Consider the following 13512-nt stretch of genomic DNA (forward strand, 5'->3'; position numbering starts at 1 on the left):
ATTTTGTTCATCTCTAAAAGGTCATTCCCCAGATTTCCACACGACTATTCCCCTCACCTTATTCATGATTTTCCTCAAATTATCTCCTCAGCAAGGCATACTCCATCCATTCTATTCCAAATTCAACCTACAACCTTAATATCACCCCAGAACTCTTGATTCCCTTTGCCCTGCTCTCACGTGTCCTCTTTTCCATAACATTCATCATCTTCTAACTTACTATATCATTAACTTATTTATAATGAGTATTACTCATTGTCTGTCTTCCCTACCCAGAAGGCCAGGGATTTTTGTATTATTCATGGATAGTTTTCTTTCCAAAACAGTGACTGACATATATTATATGCACAATAAAGGTCTGTTCAATTGGGTTTATTCTGGGATTCATAAAAAGTATAGTAAAATGTGGCACCTGTTCTTTTTTCCTTAAAAAAGGGGGGGGTTGGGTAAGTAGACTATTCAGGGACATAGATGAAGGAGATTTTATTTCTTCCTGGAGGCACTGAGTAAAGAACTATAAAAAGGTAGAATATCAATGGAGTTTGACAAGTTGGTAAGAATTGTTTGGCAAGTGATGATGAATGGAGAAGGGTATTCCAGCATAAGAAAAAAAATCGACAAACAAAGTACAGTCAAACATCATAGAATTTATGAAAAGCATTTCGGGGGACACGAAGGTGGCGCCCAAGGCTTGGAAAACTACCTATCAGATATTATGTTTACTACTTGTGCAAGGGAATCATCAGAAGTTCAAACCTTCTGCTCCTGAATGACTACTGGGTACATAACGAAATGAAGGAAGAAATAAATATGTTCCTTGAAACCAATAACAACAAAGACAAAACATACCAGAATCTCTGGGACACATTTAAAGCAGTGTGTAGAGGGAAATTTATAGCACTAAATGCCCACAAGAGAAAGCAGGAAAGATCTAAAATTGACACCCTAACATCACAACTAAAAGAACTAGAGAAGCAAGAGCAAACACATTCAAAAGCTAGCAGAAGGCAAGAAATAACTAAGATCAGAGCAGAACTGAAGGAGACAGAGACACAAAAACCCTTCAAAAAATCAATGATTCCAGGAGGTGGTTTTTTGAAAAGATCAACAAAATTGATAGACCACTAGCAAGACTAATAAAGAAGTAAACAGAGAAGAATCAAATAGATGCAATAAAAAATGATAAAGGGGATATCACCACTGACCCCACAGAAATACAAACTACCATCAGAGAATACTATAAACGCCTCTACACAAATAAACTAGAAAATCTAGAAGAAATGGATAAATTCCTGGACACATACACCCTCCCAAGACTAAACCAGGAAGAGGATGAATCCCTGAATAGACCAATAACAGACTCTGAAATTGAGGCAATAATTAATAGCCTACCAACCAAAAAAAGTCCAGGGCCAGATGGATTCACAGTCGAATTCTACCAGAGGTACAAAGAGGAGCTGGTACCATTCCTTCTGAAACTATTCCAATCAATAGAAAAAGAGGGAATCCTCCTTGACTCATTTTATGAGGCCAGCATCATCCTGATACCAAAGCCTGGCAGAGACACAACAAAAAAAGAGAATTTTAGACCAACATCTCTGATGAACATCGATGCAAAAATCCTCAATAAAATACTGGCAAACAGAATCGAGCAGCACATCAAAAAGCTTATCCACCATGATCAAGTGGGCTTCATCCCTGGGATGCAAGGCTGGTTCAACATTCGCAAATCAATAAATGTAATCCAGCATATAAACAGAACCAAAGACAAAAAACACATGATTATCTCAAAAGATGCAGAAAAGGCCTTTGACAAAATTCAACGACTCTTCATGCTAAAAACTCTCAATAAACTAGGTATTGATGGAATGTATCTCAAAATAATAAGAGCTATTTATGACAAACCCACAGCCAATATCATACTGAATGGGCAAAAACTGGAAGCATTCCCTTTGAAAACTGGCACAAGACAGAGATGCCCTCTCTCACCACTCCTATTCAACATAGTGTTGGAAGTTCTGGCCAGGGCAATCAGGCAGGAGAAAGAAATAAAGGGAATTCAATTAGGAAAAGACGAAGTCAAATTGTCCCTGTTTGCAGATGACATGATTGTATATTTAGAAAACCCCATCGTCTCAGCCCAAAATCTCCTTAAGTTGATAAGTAACTTCAGCAAAGTCTCAGGATACAAAAATCAATGTGCAAAAATCACAAGCATTCTTATACACCAATAACAGACAGACAGCCAAATCATGAGTGAACTCCCATTCACAATTGCTACTAAGAGAATAAAATATCTAGGAATCCAACTTACAAGGGATGTGAAGGACCTCTTCAAGGAGAACTACAAACTACTGCTCAACGAAATAAAAGGACACAAACAAATGGAAGAATATTCCATACTCATGGATAGGAAGAATCAATATCATGAAAATGGCCATACTGCCCAAGGTAATTTATAGATTTAATGTCATCCCCATCAAGTTACCAATGACTTTCTTCACAGAATTGGAAAAAACTACTTTAAAGTTCATATGGAACCAAAAAAGACAAAAAAGAGCCCACATAGCTAAGACAATCCTAAGCCAAAAGAACAAAACTGGAGGCATCATGCTACCTGACTTCAAACTACACTCCAAGGCTACAGTAACCAAAACAGCATGATACTGGTACCAAAACAGAGATATAGACCAATGGAACAGAACAGAGCCCTCAGAAATAATACCACACATCTACAGCCATCTGATCTTTGACAAACCTGACAAAAACAAGAAATGGAGAAAGAATTCCCTATTTAATAAATGGTGCTGGGAAAACTGGCTAGCCATATGTAGAAAACTGAAACTGGATCCCTGCCTTACACCATATACAAAAATTAATTCAAGATGGATTAAAGACTTAAATGTTAGACCTAAAACCATAAAAACCCTAAAAGAAAACCTAGTCAATACCATTCAGGACATAGGCATGGGCAAGGACTTCATGTCTAAAACACCAAAAGCAATGGCAACAAAAGCCAAAATTGACAAATGGGATCTAATTAAACGAAAGAGCTTCTGCACAGCAAAAAAAAACCTACCATCAGAGTGAACAGGTAACCTACAGAATGGGAGAAAATTTTTGCAATCTACTCATCTGACAAAGGGCTAATATCCAGAATCTACAAAGAACTTAAACAAATTTACAAGAAAAAAACAAACAACCCCATCAAAAAATGGGCAAAGGATATGAACAGACACTTCTCAAAAGAAGACACTTCTGCAGCCAACAGACACATGAAAAAATGCTCATCATCACTCGCCATCAGAGAAATGCAAATCAAAACCACAATGAGATACCATCTCACACCAGTTAGAATGGCAACCATTCAAAAGTCAGGAAACAACAGGTGCTGGAGAGGATGTGGAGAAATAGGAACACTTTTACACTGTTGGTGGGACTGTAAACTAGTTCAACCATTGTGGAAGACAGTGTGGCGATTCCTCAAGGATCTAGAACTAGAAATACCATTTAACCCAGTCATCCCATTACTGGGTATATACCCAAAGGATTATAAATCATGCTGCTATAAAGACACATGCACACATATGTTTATTGTGGCACTATTCACAATAGCAAAGACTTGGAACCAACCCAAATGTCCATCATGATAGACTGGATTAAGAAAATGTGGCACATATACACCATGGAATACTATGCAGCCATAAAAAAAGGGTGAGTTCATGTCCTTTGTAGGGGCATGGATGAAGGTGGAAACCATCATTCTCAGCAAACTATCGCAAGGACAGAAAACCAAACACTGTGTGTTCTCACTCATAGGTGAGAATTGAACAATGAGAACACTTGGACACAGGAAGGGGAACATGACACACCGGGGCCCGTTGTGGGGTGGGGGGAGGGGGGCGGGATAGCATTAGGAGATATACCTAATGTAAATGACGAGTTAATGGATGCAGCACACCAACATGGCACATGTATACATATGTAACAAACCTGCACGTTGTGCACATGTACCCTGGAACATAAAGTATAATAAAACAAATAATAAATTAAAAAAAAGGAGTTCAAACCTCAGCATCACACAATTTACCCACGTGGCAAAACTGCATATGTACTCCCTGAATCTAAAATGAGATAAAATAAAACTCCAAAGCTTTTCAAATTATATTATCATGATAATTCATTTTAATGAAAGACAGAAAAAGGGAAAAGTAGTTTGGTTTGACTATAATGTAAACTTTGGGAGTAGAAAAATTGAGATAAAATGCTGGAAAATGGAATAGGATTTATAGTCAATGTACTTTAACGTCAGAGTCAAAGTTTACACAACATTCTGAATGCAGTATGGAACTAGTAAAGGATTTTAAACACAGAAAGGATAAAATTGGACCGGAGAGATTCACTGGAGTAGGGAGAAAGGGAAAAAAGGAGACTATTCTACAAAGCTGTTGCAATTTTTCAGGTGAGAGATTGTGAGGTACTTAACTAGGCAATGCTGAAGGAATTTTTTTGATATAAGCTTGATATATTCATAGAAAGTGAGTTAGCAAGTCTTGATGATTGAATAAAATTATGAGAAAGGAGAGAAATAGAGATGATAAAGTATGTATTCTGAATGGCTTTAAGTAGAATAAAGAACACAAGATGGGGAAGATGTATTAAGGATTTTTATTTGGAAGTGTATTTGAGAAAACACACTAGAAAAATATGTTTGTGGCCCAGGAGAGAAGTTTAACCTGAAACTATATATTTGTGATTTTTATATTAATGAGCATAAATGAGATACTGTAGAGTATCTGCCCAGTGGGTTCAGAATATATAGAGAGGAGCAAACAATGATAGAAAGAAATATCTTGAAAATATTCAGAGAGGTGGAGGGAATGATATCATCAAGGACTTAAGGAAGAGGAGGAAGAAAATGAGAAAAGAAGAGTAATCAGGGGTGAAACTTTGAAGTTTAGTAAGTCGAAGCCAGGTGACAACAAGTTCTATATAGTGAATGAATTGATCAAGGTCATTAGAGTGGAAGACATAAAAGATAAGTGAGGTTATAGTGATCATGAGTCATTAACATGGGTGCAGAAAGAACAACAGCAGGGGTTTGGGTTAAGAGAAAGACCTATACATATGCACAATGCATTAAGGCTATATAAATGCAGAAGGCACCAAGAAAAGTAATAGAAAAATGTGGTTTATTTCTGTGTAATTAGTTAAGCAGATGAAACAAAAGTATTAAATAGCTTTTAATTTTTAGATTAATGATTCAACAAATATATTTAATGATGCTCAGAAAGGGCTGCAGGGCCCTATAATAAGTCAAATATATGAGAAAAAAATAAATGAGCTACCTGTAGAATCATAAAGAGAAATTATCATCCACCAGCCTTGAGTGATCATACATTCAAGAGTCAAAATTTTGTTTCATATGATTTAGTTTCTTATTATGTGATGTTTCATTTTTATGGAACATTTAGAATTTCTTAGTGGAATAGCAATCACTGATATGAATATTACTTGCCATGAAAAAAAATGATGAACTTGATAGTGATTAATGGCTTCCATTACACTCAGAATTTAGGTTCAATTGCTGGCTCTGTTGATAATAGCACAAAACTCCGCAAAAGAGGAACCGACATTTTAACACATTTCAGAAGTCCCAGATTTGGACTACATGACTTTTTTACTTGTACTTCATTATACAATGTAAGTCTCTATATCTGTCTTAAATTATTAGGTTCATAAATATATCTATCTTAAATATACACGTATGTCTATATTTTAAATAATTATGATATTTTTAAGTAAAGAATAAAATAAAGGAAATCATTCGTATTTATTCTCAATAAAAGCCATTGGTCAGGTTTTTCATCTTTTGGTTTCTTTTATATCATAAATCCATTTTCTATTTAATGCCTTGGGATTTAACCACATGATTCACTATACTATGAATGATAATTTTATAGCTGAAGCTTGGAACCATCTCTCCAAAAGCCTATCTCAACATTAAATATTAAGATATCACATTAAAAAGGTAAGAGACACAGGGAGCAGCAAAGATAATTAATGTTACAAGGAAAGAACTACACAGAAAAATAAATGATCAAAGGATAATTCTGGGTTGTCAAGAATTTTTTTAATGTTTCAAAGAACAGAAAAACCCCAGTCCTTTGCATCCGTTTCCTTCTTTCCTTATTCTGCTGATCCAATCTGTCTCTAGCACACAAGGCAATGCTTAGACCTCAAATGAATGTATGGGGATTTTCTTTACAACTTTTGTTGTGATTATTGTGCTTTGCTTTCAGAACAGAGGAAATGGGAGTTGCCAGTTGTCAAGTACATGTATGTAACAAATGTTTGTTTGCAAATATCTTGCCTTAGGGAAAGAAGAGATGGGAGTTTTCAGTTGTCAAGTTGATTTTAGCATTGAATATATTGTTTTAAGAAAACAAGCATAAGCTTGTATTTGTCAACAATTGCTGACAATAAAAATGTGTTTACTTCAAGTGTGACTATATTTTATCTTGCTAAGGAGTCAGAAGTTAATGAGCTGATAAAAAATAAATCTCCCACTTCTGGTGACTGAAGTAGAAAAAGATAGTCCAAGAAGATCAAAACCTGTGAGAGGAGAGGAACTGCACCAAAGGGCCCATCCTGCTGGTCTGGAGCTTGCTGGAAATCCAATACAACTCTCCCACATTTGGATGCATGTTAAGACCGTGACCCACTAAGACAGGTCCAGTCCAGTGAGATTGCTAACTATCAGATCTATTCCCATGGCTCCTAGATGAAGACCATTGGCCTCTGCTTGAAACAGATTCATTACTACAGGAAAAGTAGCAAACTGGATGTTGCCATGTTGAATTCTGGATATTAACATCCTTAATCCAATAAGAAAGGGTCTTATTCAAATACTGAGAAAAGTGAGTGCTTTAGTTTGCCTGAACAGTTTTGTCTAGGGAGGTTGAAAGAGGAAGCTTTCATGATTAGAATATTTGGAGCACCCTCTAAACTCCATATTAGGACTATGACTTAATTTTTGGTAGCACATCTTAGGGAGGTCAGCAGTATTTTAGTTCCCTGAGTCTAATTAATGATAAGTAACCACAAAGAGTCCTATATGCCCCAGGGAGCTTCTATTAGTACATGAAGCTCTGTAAGCAATGGGGACTGACTTCAAAGGATGCAATAACTATTCCTATAATATGGTGAGGCTTGTCTGGATACTCCCTTGGATCAGCTCCTGACTCCCATTTATGAGTCACCTTTACATTCTGAGAGTGAAATCCTCCATTGTCACAATTTATTCATGAACTCTAACCAAGTGAAGCAGTAACTCGAACAACAAATTTATTCTGGTACCAAAGATTTTATTAATCCATTCCTTCTACTTTTACTAAAGTTAGAAATCACACTCAAATGAGAATTTAATATTTTTCTAATCACAAAAATGAAAATGAAATATTTCTAAATCCACAGGATTAAAGAGCTCTTTTCAGTGTTTCATGTTTTGAAATTATTTCATTCCACAGTAGTGTTATTAATCTTTCTGGCTTCTTCACCAAACTTGAGTGATCAGGCATCCTGTCTGTTGCTTTCCTTATAATGTGTTCTTCAACAGTGAGCCAAAGATAGATGTCAAGCTTGAAGTAAAGGTTCATTTACCTTCATGTATTTTTCAGGGAAAGCCTCTGATGATTATGTAAGATGCCATTATAATTAATTATCAAATGGATGAGTGAATTTTAAAATGAGACTATAATTCATTGACCAGAATCCTGTTCACCATTCTTCAATTAGGGTGGGCCTTTTCCATCTTGGATTAACATTCTTCTTTCTCCTTAATTGATCTCTTGTCATCCTTGAACAAAAAGTCATTTGTTAGTGCAGGAAGCAGTCAAAGTTAAACAAGGAGCCTACTGATGTTGAAGGGCTCTGTGTCATAGAAAAAGTCATGTGCAAGGTGCTTGCAATAGATGAAAATGTAAAACACACACCACACACCACACACACACACACACACACACACACACATATAACTCCATGCTAGAAATTATGTTAACCAGTGTTGATATTCAAAATATGTAACAACTGTAGAGGCAGCATGGGTACCAACCATCAGAATGAATGCAATGTCTAATCAGAATGAGCACTGCATAACCTGCTGGTATAGCTATATTGATACACCTGATTGCATTAGCCTTGAAGAATATAATTGCTCTGTTCATTATTAATTTACTTTACAATTACAAGGTCATTGATAACTTTTAAGCAGAAAACTCTATAATTCTGTAATTTTCATTGACATTTTTAGTGTAAACTGAGAGTAGCAACTTCAAATGCTACAGGACAAGGCAGGAATTAAAAGCCAGGAAGTGCACAAGGGAGCTGGAAGTGGTAAAGCCTGCAAAACAGGAGAGTGCATTCCTCAACCAAAGATGTTCAAATTAAAATATTTTTTAAATTGCTGGCTGGGAAATACAACATAACTCAGATTCCATCTTAGGTTCAAACTAATGAGCATGCCAAAGTCCAATAAACCTCTTCAAATGCTGTAAAGTTCTCCAGTCTAAACTAATACTTGGGAAACATGTTGTATTCTCATGATGGACTATGTTATTATGTCACAAAAGTTGAAAAACTTATAATAAAAATTAAACAAAAATCAAAGAAAAAATTTCCTAACATTTCTCTTAAACTGCAAATGGTCAGGAACTGTGCCTTATGTCATTCTCCTACTGGCACAGTGCTTCTTATTCTATATGTTATCCAATGCAGAATGAAGAATGATTTATTGTTTGTTTCCTTGCTTGTTTGCTCCTTATTTTAACAAAAGAGGGTTTTAATTTCTTCCTGAGTGAATGATGATAAAGTAGAAATAGAAAACTATTTCACGAATGCTGTTATAAATCCTCAAGGGTAACAGAAAAGTAGAGCATTATTACTAAGTTATAGGTAAAACTACCCAATATGCACTTATGGAGGCAAGGTGAAGAAAAAACAGATCTGACCATATATACCACAAATTATTTATTTACTATTTAAGAAATTGGCCAACTCCATATAAGCAAAAACCCTCCATAAGCATCTTGAAACCCACAAAGCTATCCAGAATTGACACACCCCATTATAGAGAATTGACAAGTCCCATTCATTCCGTGGGATTTTATGAGCACCGTAGCAAATTTGTGAACACGCTATGGACCTGATGCAGACATTTCCTGAGCATGCCTCAATCCTAAAGGGTCTTCCAGGAAATACTTTCAGTTATGGAATGAAGGTGAAGAAACCCACAACTTGGGAGGGATCACTGGAACAGAATATAGTGCACGGTTCTTCTTGGGTTTGATAATTCTCCAGCACACATTATAAAACTGAAAAATCTGAAGAATTCTTCATTTAATCCCAATGTCTTGCTTTATTTTAAACCTCAAATCTATAATTTTGTGGCTGAAAATCAAATCAGAAATTTAAGGAAAGTAGGAAAGGGGAATAGATGGAAAAAAGAGAAATAATTAAGTGAACGCAATACAATGACATTCATGCTTGATCATTGTTATTGTCCAGTGATGACTACATCCCAAGGTCTTGGATGAAGAATAAAAATATGTTTCAGACACTAATGAAAGGTTTCTTCAAGGCAACAGAAATTAAAGACATTGATGTCATACCCAGAAAAAAATCATGAAACAAAACACTTTTGGAGGCTTGACTGTACAAAATTAGAATCTACACCATCTACTACTTCAAATTCACATTTAAAAATGTATTTTGGGATAACGCTGGTCTATCACACTAACTGATGACAGTATGGCAGCCAAATGTGTAGTAGGTGATTAAAGACTAGCATCTCCCTATTTTGACATTTGATGAAGTCTGAAAATATTTCTTATACAAGAATGTGTAATAGCTACATTAATCAGCTCTTCAAATAATTTAATTCTCAAGATGATACTACAATTTTTTATCCTTCCCTTGTCTATTAATTTCTTAAGGAGAAAAATGTCATATAATGTCATATAATGAGTAAAGTTCATGTTTGTTTAAGTTTCTACTCTTAAATAAGCTATAAATTTTCAAATGCCTTGATATAAGAGAAACTGTTAATTGCATCAATAAAATCTGTATCAAAGATAAAGTTTTAGCCAAAGAATTCAGTATAAACCAGAGAATAAATATGTTTATTCCCAAAATATTAAAAATATATATATTTAGAAGGTCTATCATATATAACATTAACTACAGTTCTCATGCTGTACATTAGATCTCTAGGCTTATTTATCTTATATAACTTGACCTACATCTCCCCATTTCTTCCCCCTCTATGCCCCGGTAATCACTGTCATAGTCTTTGTTTCCACATACAGTATTTGACTTTTTTTCCCTAAAATTTCACTAAAATCATGCAGTATTTGCCTTCCTCTGTGTGGCTTATTCCACTTAGCATAATATCCTCCATGTCTATCCATGTGTCATAAATTGCACAATCTCCCTTTTTAACTCTGAATATTGTTCCATTGTACCTATATACCACAACTTCTTTATGCATTCATTCATCTATGAACACAGGTTGTTTTCATATCTTGGCTGATGTGTTGTTGAATTTGGTTTGCTAGTATTTTCATCAGAGAAACTGGACCATCTTTTCTTGTGGTATCTTTCTGGCTTTGGTGTCAGGGTGGCCTCGTAAAGTAAGTTTGGCCTCATAAAATAAGTTTCAAAGTAAGCCCGCTACTTTGGTTTTTGGAAGAGTTCAAGAATTGGTATTAATTCTTCTGTGAATGTTTGGTAAGTGAATTTACATATTCTCTATAATATATGCTGAGAAAAAGAAGTCCAGAAATAGCAATGTCAACCATAAAATGCAAATAATACTTAACTTACCATACATTAAGAAATACTACAAAGCCATAGATGAGAACCCATGTAATACTGGTCCAAGAAGAAATAAATAAATAAATAAATATAAAAAAAGGAACGCAGAAATTGGAATGGTTGGATAAATGATGATATGAGCTCTGAGAAAAATAACAGCCCAATCTCAGGAGAGTACATAGAACCAGAATAATCAGAGTGAAAGCCAAATCAGCCAGGGAATCCTACTCAGAATATGACTCAAGCAAAAAAAAAAAAGAAAAATAGACTAACAGTCTACAAGTCACAGATGTTTCTGGAGGCTAGCAGAGCTCCCAGCAAACAACATCCAAGTGCAGAACAGGCTATACAATCTAAAAGATTCAGTGTAAAATGAAAATATGGGTCCCAAAGTACAGAAAAAGTACATTAAAAGTATTAAAATGTAAAGTCCATTCCTTCCTTCCACAGTCTGTCTGTCTCAATTTGTTATGGTGTTTTCATTTGCTATGTAATGTTATTCTAAGTAAATTTAAATTATTAGTAAAACTTTTACCATTCATCTTTATATTGTTCAATACCCATCTTAAATGCAAATATAAGAGCATTTAACTCATACATGGAATTAACAAAATTTCAGGCTTTACTTTTTGCAGCTCATATATGAATATATATATTAGTCTTGCCAGAAGAGTGGAAAATCTACAGAAAATTAACACAACTGCTTTTATTTCACTTCTTGATGTATGCACAATCTACTGATAGTCTTTAACTCTGCCTTATTGATGAGTAAGAAGGACTAACAAGAAAAGGAATTATGGGTTGCACTATTTCCCTTTCCTTCTCTTTCATCATTTTTAGTGGAAGTGGTTGGGTAATGCAGGGAAGTACAAAATGATAGGGTCCTCTGGTCATTTGTGTTTCTCAGTGCTCATTGACATATTTCTACATTCAAAGCAAATTATGTTTGAAACAGAAAGCATGGCCTTCAGGGATGTTCACATCCCCACTTTCTCGTTGGTAGATGTAACATGCTTACTGTATACTCCTTTGAGCCTTGTTGAACCTCCACATATCAATGACTGTGATAGGTAGAATGCTTAGATGGCCCCCACGTGTTCTTCCCCTTGTTGTGCACACCTTGTCCAATTCCCTCACTTAAATGCAGTGGGCTGTGTGAATGTGATGGGGTATTACTCCCATGATTATATTATGTTATGTGGCAAAGATAAAGGGACTTTACAAATGTAATTAAGGTCCCAACTCAGTTGGGTGAAGTTAATAAAAAGATTGAGTATCCTAGGTGGGTCCTATATAATCAGATGAACCCTTTAAAAGAGAGACTACAGATCAGAAACTCCAAGCAACAGCAGAGACTCTCTCTCCATCTCCCTACACTCCTCCTTTTCCCCTCCCACCATCAAACCATTGTTTTAAAACTTTGAAGAAGCAAGCTGCCATGAACTCTACTGCCATAAGGAAATGAATTCTACCAACAACATGAGGGAGCTTGAAAGCAGATCCTTCCCTCTCTAAGCCTCCCAATGAGAATGCAGCCCAGCCAACTTTGAATACAGCCTTATGAACCCTTAAGCAAAAGATCCAGTTAAGCAATGCCCAAATTCCTGTCCTACAGAAAGTGTTAGTAATAAATGTGTGTTGTTTTAAACCACTCAGTTTGTGGCAAATTATGATACAGTGCACAAAACTAATATTTGGGTCCATTGGAATTCTGTGCTTATGGAGTATTGCAGTGCTATATGTGAATAGGGCAAGAAGGAACAGTGCGGACATGCATATTGTGTAATGCTTACACACATTTGCTTACACACATCCACCATCATCCCATCAGAATTCACTTACAAAACACAGATTCGAATGTAAAATTATTATGAAGTTCAAATTAGCAACAGCAGAGCATGAAATCAAGCATAAAACCTTTCTATCATGGGGCCCTAGACAACTGCATGTTCATGAAGCTGGCCCTGCCCAGTGGACAAGGACCAGGAACAAGTAGATTACTTCAAAAACAGCATATCTTTCTCTGCATGATAAAATATTGTAATCTGTGCCCTTTCCTCTCCCATAAAAGCATACTGTCTTAGGGAGAGTAGTGAGCAATAAGGATAGCAAGCTGAGTACAAAGCATTACCCAACCAAACAGTTTACTTGGCCACATCATACATGCTTTACACTGAATTTTATACTTAATTATTTCACTGCTTTCTATTCCCCAACCCCAACAAATGAGCCCCAAGAGGATTACTAGATTTGTTAAAAAGAAAATTGCAAAAATGCATAATTGCATTTTCTCTGAAATCCAAGCTGTGGAGTGAATAATATATTCTGACCCCATTTTGCTCATGGCACAGGACTTAAACTATTTTTAAAACAAATCCTTTAAAGTTATATAATACCTTGAAGAGTGAATCTCTCCAACTCACTCTCTGGAATTGCGTATAATCATCCTTTTAAGAACTTTTTACTCCTGGAGAGTCCGTAAGGACAAAGATTCTTAGAAAAGGTTTCTTGAAGAATTTTAAGCAAAATCATCAGTGGAACTTGGACAAAATCAACAAATTACTTAATGCCTAAAATATCACAAAATATTATCTTCTAACTGCTCTGAGGACAGAATTTACACAGAAGTTTTTTGGGTTT

General features: G+C 35.6%; 1 long non-coding RNA gene across 3 annotated transcripts in view; it reads right to left on the bottom strand.

Annotated features, from left to right (window-relative positions):
* Window positions 1-7371: 7371 nt before the first annotated feature.
* LOC139363578 (uncharacterized) overlaps window positions 7372-13512 on the bottom strand; it is a 201947-nt gene continuing 195806 nt past the window's right edge. For all 3 annotated transcript variants that reach the window (XR_011624228.1, XR_011624230.1, XR_011624229.1), the window contains exon 3: window positions 7372-7858. This is a non-coding gene — a long non-coding RNA (uncharacterized lncRNA). The remainder of the gene's footprint in view (window positions 7859-13512) is intronic.

This window comes from Macaca nemestrina, chromosome 6 (genome assembly GCF_043159975.1).
Source record: "Macaca nemestrina isolate mMacNem1 chromosome 6, mMacNem.hap1, whole genome shotgun sequence".
In the NCBI taxonomy this organism is placed as follows: Eukaryota; Metazoa; Chordata; class Mammalia; order Primates; family Cercopithecidae; genus Macaca; species Macaca nemestrina.